Source organism: Antechinus flavipes, chromosome 1 (assembly GCF_016432865.1).
Source record: "Antechinus flavipes isolate AdamAnt ecotype Samford, QLD, Australia chromosome 1, AdamAnt_v2, whole genome shotgun sequence".
Taxonomy (NCBI): Eukaryota; Metazoa; Chordata; class Mammalia; order Dasyuromorphia; family Dasyuridae; genus Antechinus; species Antechinus flavipes.
The window spans coordinates 162899213-162915363 of record NC_067398.1 but is presented as its reverse complement, the minus strand read 5'-3'; the positions used below and the strand labels follow the sequence as shown (position 1 = coordinate 162915363).

General features: G+C 35.8%; 1 long non-coding RNA gene across 1 annotated transcript; it reads right to left on the bottom strand.

Moving 5' to 3' along the window:
• Positions 1 to 9197: 9197 nt before the first annotated feature.
• Positions 9198 to 13193, bottom strand: LOC127550990 (uncharacterized). Its single transcript, XR_007950995.1, has 2 exons — positions 12877 to 13193; positions 9198 to 9367 (listed from the first exon to the last, which is right to left on the bottom strand). It is a non-coding gene; the product is annotated as an uncharacterized LOC127550990 (long non-coding RNA).
• Between the last annotated feature and the right edge of the window lie 2958 nt (positions 13194 to 16151).

Genomic DNA, 16151 nt, shown 5'->3' with positions numbered 1-16151 from the left:
TGCAGTTTGTTTTGTTGACTGGTTTCTCTAGCAGATTCTTTATGTATTTTAAATACTTAAGAGAATAGAATCATAGATTTTGAACTGTAAGAGACCTCAGAATTTCTCAAACTCAATCTCCTCAATTCAAACATGAGGAAACTGAGTCCCATTACACAGGTAATGAGAATCAAAGCCAGTTCATCTCATTTTAGATACTGAGCCTCTTCCACTGAACCTGTTTTCTTCAGTTATTGCTAGAAAGGTGGCATTTGAATGAGATAATCAGTATTGTGCTGGAGCCAACTTAAATAGTTCCAGGAGAACTGATGGCTAGATTTTAAGTATGAATACCTTGGAAATTAACAAACACCACAAATCAGAGATTGATTGTCTAAACTTATGAAAGTAATGGGAAAATGTTAATAATGCAAATTAATGTGAAACATTCTCCCTCCCTCCCGTCTTTAGAGAACTGGTTGTTAAATATTGACCAGAATCGCTTCTCGGCCTTTTGGCTAAGATCAAGTGTAATATTGACCAGAATATCCTTCATATCATTTCTTAGGGAGGGATTACAAATCATACTTTTAGTGAAGGACTGACATTTTCATTTCTTCCTTTCCTCACTCATGGAACCTATGAGTGCCAATTGTTTTATTTTATTATGACCTTACATTTCAACAGCTTCTCCCTAAATTAAGCACAGTCTATATCTTTACATGGTCTAAGAAAAATGAAAGGTTAAAAACTTTTTTCATAGTTTAGGCATTAACAAACATCCTAACCACCTCTTTCCTTTGGCAAGTTCCATGGTTTTATTTTTAAATTATCCAAACAGATGTTTTCTACTTCTTTGTGGCATTTCCATACATTTTTCAGAAGCTGAGTAGGTATATTAGACTTTACAGCCTTGTCAGTAGCCTTAGGGACAAAATTCCTGAAAAACCCTGTAATCATGATTTAGTGATCTTTGGAGTTCATTTTCTTATATCTTTCTTTTCTTATTAAAAAAGTAACAATATTTTTTGTTAACATTTCTTGTTTTGGTCTATTGGTCATTTTGTTGTTCTTCCACATGCTTTTGTCGAAAGGACCATTTTCTTGGAAGATCCTTACTCCAAATCTTGTGGAATTCTGTTGTAGACTTTCTGGACTCAGGAATGTGGATCCTCTTTAAGCAACTTAATCACAACACTCACCTCTGGAGCTGTGATGCATGCTTTAAAAAAAACAACAGCATATTTTAATCTTAATTTATGGAATAAATCAACCAATTCCATAACAATATGGAAACAATCTAGGAGATGGTTGCACATAAAATTGCAAATCAATTATATCCAATTTGTTATTCCTTTTAACTATGTAATAAAGTTATCACATCATTTGATTTTATTTCAACTACATCCTTTAATGCTTTCTCTTAATCTCTTTTTATTCTAGAAACTGTTCCATAAAGAACTCCTCCTCTGTCCTGTTTTTTCTTCTTGGAAGCTTTATTTATTTTTATCCTTAAAACCCATCATTACCTTTTCTTTTCTTCTTGCACTATCTGAGAATAAAGTAGTGTCTTTATTTTTGCTTGACCTCCTCTTCTCTTTGATCTTGTTCATACACATTTTTGTATTCTTTGTATATTTTGTATTATTATATATATCCAATTTGCATCTTTGCTTTTCCTCATTTGTTGTCTAATTTCTTAATTTTATCTTCTCTATGTTCTGAAGCAATACTTCTTTCAGCTGGGACTTTCAAACCTTTGACTTTATTCCTTCCCTTGATAACTTTTCTCATATTAATTTTTGAAATATATGTTCTACCACTCTCTGTTGTACTCCCTTGACCCCCATTTCTCTTATATTTTTAATTTCTTCCTGTTCTAACAGGAATTTGCTCATCTTTCATGTGTCTCTGCCAAATTTCCTAGCTTTTGAGAAATTAATTTTAGTTAATAACATAGCATAGCTAGGCAAAGCATTGTTTTTCATTTTTCATTTCAGGGTCTCTTATTTGTCTTAAACATAAGTCATAGAAGCCCATTTATTCACTTCTCTTAATAGAAAAGAGCAAAGACTAAAAAGTCTTACCTCTTGCTTCACACCTAGAAGGAGCTTAGCCCATCCTCCTTCCCTTTCCTAGAATTTTTGAGAAGGGGTTCATGTAATTTAAATAAGCTAGCCCACCTGCCTTAAGAGAAGACAAGGGATTAAGAGATGTGAGGGAAGGAAAAAGATATTCTCTCCAAGCCTTTATACAGAATAGAAAGTAGGAGACATGCCCTCCTGGAGGGATTTGGGGGAAGAAAGAAGGCAAATAATAGTGAGCTACCATGAACCTACAGGGCAATGGATACAGTCACCTATTTAGGTAGTGCAAGAAATAATGCTTTTAGAAGCCTGAGAGAACTCTTGTGATGACAGGAATGGGGATGTGAACAGATGAAAGCTTAAGCATAATAGAGGTGTGTCTTTGAGCTGTTAATACACTTAGAGGTTTTCTCCATTTGTGGCTTCTAGGTGAACTTAGAGTGAGGATGACAAATCTGAAATCTCCCTCAGACACTTTACTAGGTGTGTGACCCCAGGCAAGTCAGCTAACCTCTGTAAATTTACAGAGGTTTATGGAGATCATAATAACACCTGCTTGTAGGATTGTTGTGAGGCTTAAGTGAGATCATACAGGTAAACTTCAAGTGCTAAAATGTTAATTATTATTAGGGACTATTTATTAGCGACTTGGTCTTCCAGGGAAGGAGATGAGCATCAATTTTTGGAAGCTGAAGGGCCACTAGGAGTAAAGAAAGGCATCCAAAAGGAGGACAGCGACAAGAACAATGACGGGCAATGCCTTCTGAGAACAAGGGAAGGTGTTTAGGAAAAGACTAAACTCTGAATGCTCCCCACTAGAGCTTTACCTGTCACAGTTCTGGAACTCACTTCGACTTTAATCATCTGGCGGGAAGGGCACTCATTAGTAGATGTCAATACTTCTATGGGTTTGCATGCAAATGGCTGGATAGTGAAGTAAACTGAGCACCAAAATAGAGTCAGGAGGACATGAATTCAAATCTGACTTCAGAGACTTCCTAGCTGTGTGACCTTGGGAAAGTCACTTAATTCTGTCTCAGTTTCCTCATTTGTAAAATGAGCCAGAAAAGGAAATGGCAAAAAAACCCCAAAAAACTCCAGTATCTCTAGCAAGAAAATCTCAAATGGAATCATAGAGAGTAGGACATAACTGAAAAACTACTCAACATTAACAAAAGTTTGCTATAAGCGTGAAAACAATATGTTCAGGCTTTTAGAATTATGTATAAATAAAGCAGTGTAGAATTGTGTGTAAAGTAGACACTGAGTCAGTATCTAATAGATTTTCCTATAAGTAATATTTCATAGATTTGTAGCAGTTATTTTGACTTTCTCAATGATCCTTTACATTTTTTTTCTTTCTCCTCTTTCTCTCTTCTTTCGAATTTGTGTCCTCCCTTTATCTTTTGATCTATGCTACTTCTCCTTTTTTATTCTAGGATTTGGGTCGTAGTATATATGATGGATCATTAATCTCATTTTCTTCGGTAGGAGGTCCAAAAAGAGGCACAAGATTTAAAAGCAAAAAAGAGAGTTGATCCTAAGAGCTGAAATGGAATGGTTAAAATTTGGTGCAGCCATTAAGAAGACAGACTTGGCTCCAGTTTGATGTTAGATGTCAGCCAGACTGAGAAGGTGAAGAAGATGCATTTCACCTAAGGGAAGAGCTAGTCTTGTTTATAGCTAATAGATTACTGACTTAAATATAGACTTAAAATGCCAGAATAGAATTTCCCAGGCACATTGGATAAGCTTAACTAGTGATTTTTCTAGGTTTACATTTTTTCTTTTTCTTTGATTTAAAATTCCCCTTAATTCTGTAATAAAGCTTCTAACAACAACAACAACTCTATGTTTTTGCTGATTTAGAATTGGAGGTCATTTGAGCCCACATCTGGAGCAGTAGTTTATGGGGAAGCCTGAGCTCCCCCCAAAATGGGCTTATGTAAGGGTTTATATTCAGGATAAATTGGGTTTGAGTAAGGTTCTCTCTTTGTGTGTGTCTCTGTTTCTCTGTGTCTTTCTGTGTCTCTCTGTTCTGTCTCTCTATCTGCCTGTCTCTCTGTCTCTCTCTCCCCTTTCTCTGTGTCTCCCTGTTTCTGTCTCTGTCTCTGTTTCGGTCTGTCTGTCTGTCTGTCTATCTCTCTATTTCTCTCTTTCAGTAGGAACGGGGGAGTCAAAAGGCTCATATCAAGTGCTTACTATGTATCAGGTACTATGCTTAAGTACTGAAAACTGAAGTTACTCTCCGAACTTGACATTAACCTAGTAGGGGAGTTACTATACAAGGTTATCCATCATTCTCTTTTTCCTGGAGGCACAGCTGCATCCTTGTTATCCATAATTAAAACATATTTCACACAGCACCTCAGATTTAGAGCTGGAAGTGATCTTGAAGGTCATTTAGGCCTCCAAGTTCACAATTGTTCACAAATGAAAAAAAAGACTTAGAGACTAAAATGACTTGTTCAAAATAATTCAAATAATTAAATGTCAGAGCTAAGATTTGAAGCAGATTCTCAATTCTTAATTCCATAGTCTTTCTATTTCACTATACTGCCTCCTTTTCACTTACCTTGACATAATTAGAAAAAAAATCCCTTCTTGTCATCCTTTACCTTTCTCATAACCTCGACTTGTATTCTCTGATACTCTGACACTATTTTTAAAAGTCCTCCTTTATGTTTTCTGCTTTTGTGTGCTCCGAGTGAAATATATTTCTAGTACATATATTTCTAAAATCTGAGGTCATTAGATTGTACTCTGGTGGTTTCTTAAATGACATCTTTATTATATCTTTGGTTATGTGGCCTAAGTCACCTTTAGCAAGACCTGCTAGACTATACTGGAGTAGTCTTAAACTTCACTGGAATGAAGGTGAGGGTTTGTGTGAAGGGAAAAAGGGCAAACCAATGTGGTTAGTATGTAGAGATCCCAGAAGGAATGATTCATAAGGCTCTGCAAATATAAACCTGAAAGGGCCCTCCCCGTTAGAAAAAGATTTTGGAGCAATTTTATCAGTGTTTTTTAAGAGCCATACATAATAATAATTCATATTTCTAAAGCCCTTTCCTCACATCAACCCTATAAGGTAGGTTATATATGTAGTATCATGCCTATTTTATAAGCGATGAAAGTGAGACAAAGAACTGTGGAATGATTGGTTTTAGTATCATATAACTACTAATTTTTAGGTCTACTGGATTACAGAATCAAGGCCTTTCCATGATGCTGCTCTGCATTTCACAAAGAGATACCATGTTAAATGGCATAATAGATTTCCATCAAGAGAGTCTGGGGGGCCAGTGTAGGATAGTAGAAAAAGTCTTGGATTTGGGATTAGAAAACTGGAATTCAAGTGAGTTGCTTTAACTTTGGACAAGTCTCTTCATTTCTGAGCCTCAGTTTCCCTATCTTGCAAAATAAGAATAGCATTACTTAAATTACCTACCTCACAGAGCTGTTGTGAAGATTGAATGAAGCAACATATGTAAAGCACTTTGTAAAAATGTGCACTATTATTATACCCATATTGTTTTAATGAAAGGATTTGTTTTAATCTAAAAAACATTGAAGTAGGTACTCCCATATGCTAAAGGGTGCGTCACTTAGGGACATGGAGAACCAAAAGACTCATGTTCATTGCCTCCCAGGGTTATCGTGAGAATTAAATAAGAAAACACTTTGCATGGAAAAGAGCTGGCACAAAGTAGCTAATAGTGGTAACCTAATGTGTACTTAATGCCCATTATTCTTTGTAATCCACAAGAACTGAATTTACACCAGGCTCAGTATTGAAACATATCCTTTCTCTGTCTCTCTCTCTCTTTCTCTCTCTCTCTCTCTCTCTTCTCTCTCTCTCTCTCTCTCTCTCTCTCTCCTCTAGTAGCTGAAATCATTTCTTCTTTTATTTATACATATCCACATTCACTCACATCACTTTGGAATCTCCAGGGCAAAATTTTACTTTAAAAAATGTCGAACTTCCTTGATTTCAAGAGAGCCCTGGGAGACTTGTGAAAGTAACTGAGGGCAGAGCCCTGGCCATAAATGTTTCCCAAATACACAATCCTTAATCCCTAAATGTCCCTCAAATAAAACTTCTAATTCTCAAATATCCACCAAATCCCCAAGCCTTTCTCAAAACACTTAAAACAATTCATAATCCCCCAAATCAACTCCAGACCCCTGTACAAGACTTAATTCCTATTCACCCTCACACTCTCCTATATCCAGACCCCAGTGTTTACTTGTGGTTTTTGTTTTTTAAGAGCTTGTCAGTCAAGAGGGAGTTTGGTCTTTTGTGAAAGAATATGCCTCTTCTCTGTATAGGGACATACTCTAACTCCCCAGTGACTGTCATCAACATACTGCTTTTTCCATTTGTTTTTCAAGTGAATGGTGGGGGGTGTCAATAAAATTGAGATGTTGAAGCGGTAAGAGACATTTTTATTTTTACTTTTTTTTGTTTTAATTTTTCTCAAAGGTCTGAAAATGTATTGAATTTCTGATTTGTTGTAGTTCTAAGAATTGGTTCCATTAGTATTTCTTTTTCCTCTGAAGTTCTTCATCTTTATTATTCCTCAAAAAACTTTAAAGAAAAACATAGATTTCTTCTAATGGTTCAAATCTATTAGAGTATGAGTAAAAGAAAAATTTGTCCATCTGACAGTTACAGTCCAAATAACTTCAACTAAGTTATTCAACTAACTAAGACAAAGGAGAATTGAGAAATCCTTAGGTTCACACATGTCCTAGAAAGAGCCAAGGGCCAAGTAGCTCCATCCTACAATAGTTAGATGGCAGAAGGAATTAACATAGTATAGAATAAGAGCTCACAGTGGCAGGTGCCTGGTATATGCTGAAGAGGTTTCAGGGCAGGTACAGGAAAGAATAGAAACTACATACAAGGCATGGTGGCCAAATGGAAAGGAGAAAGAGGAAAGTATTGTCATATTTATGGGGTACAAACTTATCAGGATATTCTCAGGTGACTTGTTACAAACTGAAGAAGTGTTGGAGGAACACAAAATTACCAAAAATTCAGGGGTGGGGAAAGTAAAGCACATGTAGAGATACACACAGAGAGAAAGTAAATAGAAGAAATGGGAGAAAGAACAAATGGAGGAAATCAAGTAATACAGAAAAACATTTCACCTCCTTCAGGTAGTGGATTTGCTCAGTCTCCCCATTCAGGGCCTGTCCCTTTAGTATTCTCTAGTGCTCAATGACTTCTTCATGCTCATTCCCTCCTTCAGGCCTTTGTGTATCTCCCTTATGTAAGAGGTAAGGGGAGAAGGGGGCATGACAGGATTGACTAATGGGGGCTTAGTTCTCGGTATCATGGTAGCCAAGTAGATAATTCCATCAAGCAGAGCTTACTCCTGAGAAAAGTGCCCTTCCTGACCAGGTTCCCCTCCTCCTACCATAACTTTACACTTAATTTCAGTGTCTTTTATTGTTGTTCTTGTTACTGTTATTACTCAGTCATATTCCACTATTTATGACCTCATCTGGGGTTTTCTTGGAAAAGATACTGGAGTGGTTTGCCATTTCCTTCTCCAACTCATTTTGCAAATGTGGAAATTGAGGCAAAAGACTTAAGAGACTTGCCCAGAGTCACACAGCTAATAAAAGTCTGAGGCCAGATTTGAACTCATGTAGATGAGTTTTTCTGACTGACATTCGATCCACTGATAATCATCCAAATCCTAGTCTTTCAAAATTCAAATCCCATCTAACCAGTGAAAAACTCCTTGATTATTTTAGCCCTAAAATAATAAAAATGATAAAAAAAATAAAATCTGCAGGATTTAGGATCTGTGGCATCCAATTTAGCTATTAATTGTAAGTCCTATTGTTTTTCTGTTATTGCGTGCTATTCTGATGTCACTAGTAAGACTGTAGACTTTTTGAGAATAAACTTCCTTTCTATGATCCCATAACATAAAAACTATACCCATAAGGGGGTCTTAGAACATACCTGTTGATTGTTGGTTTGGGGCAAATACTAAATGTCTCTCAATTCTCTTTCTATAAAAGTTTAAATTTTCCCAAAGCAATTCACAAAAACACTGAAATTGGAAAAATACTTTAAAAAAACCCACCTTAAAACAAGAGGGAGCACGATTGTTTTAGATTTTGGGATCACAGGGACTGGATTTGATACCTAACTTGGTGGCTTTCTTGGAGTCATTTGCCTCATCTAGTGCATGTACTATCACTTCACACCTGGATAATTGCACTAGCCTGCTAGTGGATCTGCCTGCCTTATTCTCTCCCCACTGCAATCCACGCTTCATTCAGTCACTAAAATGATTTTCCTAATGTTCTGGTCCAATCTTGTTCCTTCTTTACTCAATAAAGTCTAATCATTCACTATTGTCTCCAAGAACAAATACAAAATGCGATGGCACTCAAAGCTCTGGTTTTTCCCCATGCATCCTCCATTCCAATTACTGAACTCCCTGGCTTCTTTTATATACCAGTTAAAACCTCACTACAAGAAAGCTTCCCCAAGTTTTCTTAATTCCAATGAGCATCCCTTTGTTAATTTCTCCTATTTATCATGCAAATATTTTGCTTTGCATATATTTGTATGCTGTCTTTCCCATTAGAGTGTAAGCTTCTTGAGGGAAGGGTCTATTTTTTTGTATCCTCAGTGCACAGTGCCTGGAACAGAGTAAGTACTTAATAAATAACTTGATTATTGATCTAATAAATGAAGGAGGTGGACTAGATGACTTCTGTGGTCCCTTTGAGTTTTAAAGCTATTGTCCTAGTGCTACTTTCCATGCACAGAAGACATTTGAACTAGATTAAGAAAATGAAGGGAAAAGTCACTTCTGTAGAGGGATGTATTTATGGATGGAATCCATGTTCCCCAAATGCCTGAGGTAGAGAATGCTGAGAACACAGAGGAATTAATTGGAGAATTATTAATATTTGGCTAAATTACTTGACATTTTGTTTTTTAAAATTTATTGAAATCTTTTACATATCATCTTTATTTCTGAATCTTTTCCCCCTTCCTTTATAAGAGAGAGCGGTCCCTTACAATATAGTCTATACACACACATACACACACACACACACACACACACAATACAAAATACAATTTTTCTTCCAAGGGCCTTTTGGATATTTTATAACATCATTTGTGGATCATACAATAAAATCAACTTGTAGAATTTAAGCAGTGGGAGGTCATTATCCGAGCTTTCAGCTCTTCATTGCCTTCATTTGCCTTGGCGAGGTCAGACCAAATGATTTTGCAGGCCTTATATGACCCATTCTCACTCCTGCTTTACAAGAAAAAAAGAGAGAAAAAAAATCAGTTCAGCAAAGTCCCTAATCATATTGTCTAAATCTTAAAGTATAACTCACACCTACAATCACTGGCAAAGAAGGGAAATAGAAACATTTTTTCAGTTCTTCTCTGAACCTTGATAATTTAAATTAGTGTTTTGTAATTAGCTTTAATTAGATGTCTTTTGCCCTGATTTCACAATCCTGTGGAATGGTCAGACACAGAAGTACAGACTTAGAACTGTAGATCTGAATAAATATTGATTCAAAATAATATATCACATCAGGGAAATAGAGAGAGGTCTCAGATCTATGTGGAGATTTAAAGGAAGCCCATATTGTAATTTTAAACCTTTACCTATATAGTCTGAGTTTTTAAAATTATCCTTCCATTATAACTGTGAGCTCTTTTAGGGCAGAGACCAAGTCTTATTTGTTTTTGTATCTTTCCCAAAATCTAGCACAATGCAGTATACATGGTAGCTGTGTAATTACACACACACACAAACACACACACACACATATATAATTATTGAAAAATAGCTGTGTGCCAAATATTTTATCATGGACCATAAATATTTATATTAAAATTACAAATGCTATGAAATGATTCCTTTCATCTAAGAAGAAATTATGGGGATCATAACTCTAGATATAGAAGAGACCTCAGAGAGAGGATTTGAACTTAGGTCTTCTCATTTTAGAGCTGATACTATTTTCATATTTGGGGGTACTACTGATTCCTTTTTCCAGTTAGCAACTCTATAATAGGTTACTCAGCCAGACAGACATGACTTTCCAACAATGGAATGGGGGAGGATATTTTAAAATAACTGTTGTTGTTTTCTGACTCTTCATAAAAATATGATTCTTAGCAGTTACTTTAAAGACACAGACACACACATACATACATATGTATATTTATATATAACATATATACATGTCCAAAGACACACACACATATATATTCCTAAAAATGATCTGGACCCATCTAACACCCTATACCAAGATAAAGTCAAAATGGCTCCGTGTTTTAAACTTAAAGGGTGATCCTATAAGCAAGTGAGAAGAATAAGGGATAGAATACTTGTTACATCTGTGAAGAAGGGAGGAATTTATGACCAAAGAAAAATTAGAGAACATTATAAAGTCAAAATTTAATTTTCATTACATTTAATTAAAAATGTTTTACACAAACAAACCAATACAATAAAGATTAGAAAGGAAGCAGAAAGCTGGGAAACAATTTTTACACTCAGTGTTTCTAATGAAGGCTTTATTTCTAAAATATATAGAGAACTGAATAAAATTTATAAGAATGAAAGTCACTCTGCAATTGAGAAATGGTTAAAGGATGTGAACAGATAATTTTCAGATGACGAAGTTAAAGCCATTTCTAGTTATATGAAATATGCTCTAAATAACTATTGATTAGAGAAATACAAATTAAAACAACTCTGATGTACCACTTTTTATTTCTCAGATTGGCTAAGATGACAAGGAAAGATAATGATAAATTTGGAGGGTATGTGGGAAAACTGGGTCACTAATGCATTGATGGTAGAGTTGTTAAATAAATGATCTAACTATTTTGGAAAGCAATTTGGAACTATGCCCAAAGGATTATCAAACTATGCATAACTTTTGATTCAGCAATGTCACTACTGGGTCTGTATTCTGAAGAGATCATAAAAGAAGGTAAAAGGACCCACATGTGCAAAAAATATTTGTGGCAGCCCTTTCTATAGTGGCAAGAAGCTGGAAACTGAGTGAATTCCCATCAGCTGAGGAATAGCTGATAAGTTATAGTATATGAATGTAGTAGAATATTATTATTTTATAAGAAATGGTGAGCAAGTTGATTTTAAAAAAGCCAGGAAAGACTTATATGAACTGATGCTGAGTAAAGTGAACAGAACCAAGAGAACAATGTGCACAGCAACAAAATTATGTGAGGATCAACTGTGAAGAGCTTGGCTCTTCTCAACAATGTGATGATTCAAGGCAATTATAATAAACTGAGGGAAAATGCCATCCACATCCTGAGAGAGAAATATGGCGAAAAAATTTAGAATTGAATATTCACTTGGTCCTTTTGTTGTAATCTAGTTCCAGAGATTTCTACGTTTTCAGTTCTTCCAAGGTGACGTGATCTAAAAAGAAGTGTGGTCAATATTCAAAAGCACTCTTTTGTGCTGAAAATGTGAGCAGGATCCTTGTGCCCCTGATATTGCATCTTCTGGTAGACTGGTGCTTCTCCTAGTCCTGGTACTATGATCTAGAACCATGTATGGACAATACAACAGAATCCTGCATCCAATGCCAGCAAAGGGTTCCCCAGACATGTCAGTCTGCAGACTTACAGAAAAATTAAAGGGAAACATTACTTCATGTAATTGTATTAAAGAGATGCTATTGCTTTTAAGTTACCTAAAGAATATTCATTATTCTGCCTTCTTCCTAAGAGAAGGGAGATTGTGCATGACTGATAGAATATTTGGAGAGAATGCTCATCACAGCAGCTGCATGGTATCTCACCAATTCAGAAGATCTGACTGCAGTGTTTTCCAGGTACAAACAATTCTGAACACAGAAGCAAGATGCAAACTCTATAACTCATCAAACCGCAATCATCTTAGAAATTCTTTATGAAAAATTTTTAGCAAAATTTCATTTATAAGAAATTATAATTTCTTTTATATATGTATATAGTTGCTTTGTGGATGTGACAGGGTTCAGAAAAACTATTTCATCTAAAGAGCTAAAACTTTTAAAATTCTTTATAGAAAGATGAATCCTGGTATAGAGAAAATTAGAGGTTTACCTTCCCAAATTATAATTCAATTGTTCTATACATCCATGATAATTCAGAATCTGGGGAAAATTTTCTTTTAATTTTAAATTCATTTTCACAATTTTAATTTTCTCATAATTACAAAAAATATTATTTCATAATTTAAAAATCCACATGGATATTTAGGAAAAAATTCTGCTTTTCTTCCTTTGCAAAAAATTAACTACTACTTTTTTTTTCTATTACAGTCATTTCCCAAACACTCCTACAAATTAAACTCTCTTAAAAGCAATTTCATTTGCTTAATTCTCAAAGACAATATTTTAATGAAGTAAGTGAATGCCCAAGAAGCATTTGATGTCCTTGTGAGTGGATTAATAAGTAACTAAAATTTGATAGCAACCCAATTCTTCAAGGTTACCTATATGGTAAAATGCTGCCCAGGGTCCCATAATGAGCAAATATCTAAGGCTGAACTTGAATTTAAGCTTTCCTGACTCCCTATTCAGAATTTTATCCACTATACCACCTAACTGTCTCTGGTACTAAGATATTCCATGTACATCAGGTCATTTAATCTCTCCAAACCTGAGTTTCCTCATTTAAAAAATATAGGGCCTCTGAAATCTCTTTAAGGTCTAAATAGAGTGGTCAAGGAAGAAAAAAATTACATATAAGATAAACCTAATCTACCAAGACTGTTTTTACCTCCTTGATTTATTCTGTCCTTGATTGTGTTTCCCTTGTGATTTTCTCCTGTGTTTTACAAAGTTTCATAGATTTGTCTTTGAGGCCTTGGCTGACTATCTGAATTAGATAATTGTCTGATCAGTCTTCCCTTAGTTCCTGTATAACTTGGGATGCTTACCAAAGTAAGCGCGAATTTAGGGTGGTAGTGTGTGATGGTCTTTTCCTGGATACATAAAAAATAGGTAAAGAAAAGAAATGCCTGATAAATCTTATATTTGAAATGCAGAAGAAACAACTTTTGCATCCAAGAAAAATTTCTCCTTTGTTGGTCTCCCCACGAGGGATTTGTTCCCCACCCCCCCCTTCTCTCTTCCCACCCCCTTCCTCTTCTCACCACGAGAAGCCCTGGGCTTATTTGTGGCCAGTATGTTCCAGTTCTAGAACCAGCTTTGCCAGAATCTTCTTCCTAGTGGGAAATCTCCCGAGGCCTCCCACTGACAGAGGAGACCACCCACCCCATCTGTAGCTAGGGGCTAGAAATACTCCCAGCCCAGATGTAAAGAGATGTTGCAGATCTTACTTGAATGTATATTCATTGCTTACTTAATATTCGAACATCTCCTTCTAAAGATATTTCCATTGAACTAACTTGTGGTGTCACCATCTGGAAAATATCAGGCCTCACCCCACTGAGGTAAACCCCTATTGCGTATTTTCTCCCTTTAATGTGAGCCCAATGGGTATGGGGTGTGTGTATCTCTGTGAATAGAATAACTCCAAGCAGAACCAGCTCTCAGACATATGATTCTTTGTCAATAAGTCCATCGTATGTAGACATATTAGCTACCCCTCCTAAAGGGTGCTAATACAAAATTCAAAACAGTTCCATGGGTGGTTATTAACATAAAATATCAGGGCTCAGAGGACCTACAAGCCATCTGGTCCCACGCCTTCATGAGAGATTGTCCCTTGTCCAAGGTCACACGGTGGTCTTTGTGACTTGGTGTGAAGTCCTTATTCTTAATCCAGGCATAAGTTTTTAAAAAAACTCATTTTACCTTCATGATGAAGCAACTTTGGCACTAATCCCAGCTCGGATCCTCTGTCTCTAGAACTAGGGCTCTTCAGGTGATTTTAAAATATTTTGATAATTTTATTTCACTATGTTTCTTTTTTAATCCTATGTGCTTCCTTTTAATCACATTCTTTCAAGAAGGAATTCATACACTTCATCAGAATGTCAGTGTTCCATTGCACACACAAAAAAGGAAATTTGACCTAGAATATTTTCTCTGCCCAAACTCAGAAGTGAAAGAAAGCTTTTAGATTTTTGCCTCAAAAAGAATATTCAATGTAACCAATGTCCAATTATCCATAAAAATAGAAGTGAGTTCAGACTTAGTGGACAAAAGGAGGCAGCATGATACAGTGGAAATGGCATCTCAGAGAGCCTGATGACCTACCATGTCTATCTATGCATGTTTTGTCAAGTCATTTAATCTCTCGGCGTCTCAATTTCTCCACTTGTAAAATGAGGGGAGAAGATAAATGGCCTCTGAAATTTCTTTTAGCTTGAGATCTATGATCTATATTGAATTAAAGGGATTTGTTTAGGAAGATTTTAGGAATCAGTAAACTTTTAAAATGATTTTCAATATAACTGGTTTTCTTTGTAATCCAAGGATTTTAGTTTATTAATTTAAAAACATTAGTTGAAGAGAAGATCCACAAGCTTCACAAGACTTAGATGAGTCTTTGACACAACATACTTAGAATCCCTGTTATATAGCATGGCATGTAGCATTGTGGGTAGAGTACCTCTCCTTAAGACAGGAAGATTAATTTTTTCTGAGTTCAAATCTGGACTCAGACACTTACTAACTGTGTGGCCATGGGCAAGGAACTTAACCCATTTGCCTCAATTTCCCTCAATTATAAAATCATTTGGAGAAGGAAATGGCAAGTCACTCTAGTATCTTTGTCAAACCCCACCACTCAAATGGGGTTACATAGAGTTGGTTATAATTAAAATGACTACATAATATATTGCAAATTAAAATTCATTTGCATTCTTTGAGCAATCATCAAATGAGACATAGGTAAGAATCATAGGCAAATGACAGGAAGAATCTAGTCTATGCTTTATAATTTCCAGAAGCTAATATGGAAGTTAATCACTTGTTCTTGTATGATAGAATGTCAATTGCAAACTACAAATAGATAGCACAGGACAGCAAAATATCATTTGTGTATGATGTGACATGAAAGACACCTGCTCCTTAAGACGCCTGCTCTTTGGGGATCAGATAGTAGACTTCTAGGAAAAATTTCCAAGGTGCATATTATCATCAAGCAGATACCCTTCTTCTGATATTTACTGAATTCTGGCTCTGAGTAGAGCTAACATGACAAATACTAAGGGCAGAATACCATGAGCACAACTGCTGTGTGGTTCCTTTTAACCTCAACTGGTATCTCTCCAAAAAACATATATTAAATGCTTTCTATAGACCATTGGAGCTATGCTGGAATTCAAAGGTTAATCTTCATATTAAAGCAATATAGAAGTGTGACTGGCCAAATCTCCCACATGACTATGGACTACTTAAGAAAGTTGTTAATGAATGTCCTTGAGCCTATCTAAGCTCTAAAATGATAGTCTATATCTTACTTTACTCCTAACATAGAACAGTCATTCCTTTGGTGAATTTATCAAGCAACCTGGTGTAATAGGTCAGCCAGTTCTTAAGCAATTCAATGCCATTCTATGGCTTCATCTAAGCTTCATCTAAGACCCAATAATTCTTCTTGCTCCTCATTAGGCTTATATCTCTGGGCCATTGTTGCTTTTCAGTTGTGTCTGACATAACTGGGGTTTTCTTGGCAAAAATATTAAAGTAGTTTGCAATTTCCTTCCCTTGTTCATTTTATAGATGAGGAAATTAAGGCAAATAAAGTTAAATGGTTTTCCAAGGGTCAAACAGTTAGTATTTGAAATCACATTTGAACTCACTCAGGTATCCTCCTGACCTTAGACAAAGAATTATATCCCGAGTCACCTAGCTACTGCCTCTAGGCTGTTTTACCTTCCAAATAGTCAAAACTGGATGGTGAAAAGGGTTCTGTGTCTGTCTGGCTGTCATCTGGAGTGTAGAATAAAACACAGCTGCCCCAAAGTCAAAGGTGACATGATGAAATGGATAGTTTCATTTACAGAACAGCTGCCTCCTACTGTAATTTAAAAAAAAACACACACAGCACCAAAAAACCAACTAAACTGTACTGGAGGCAAA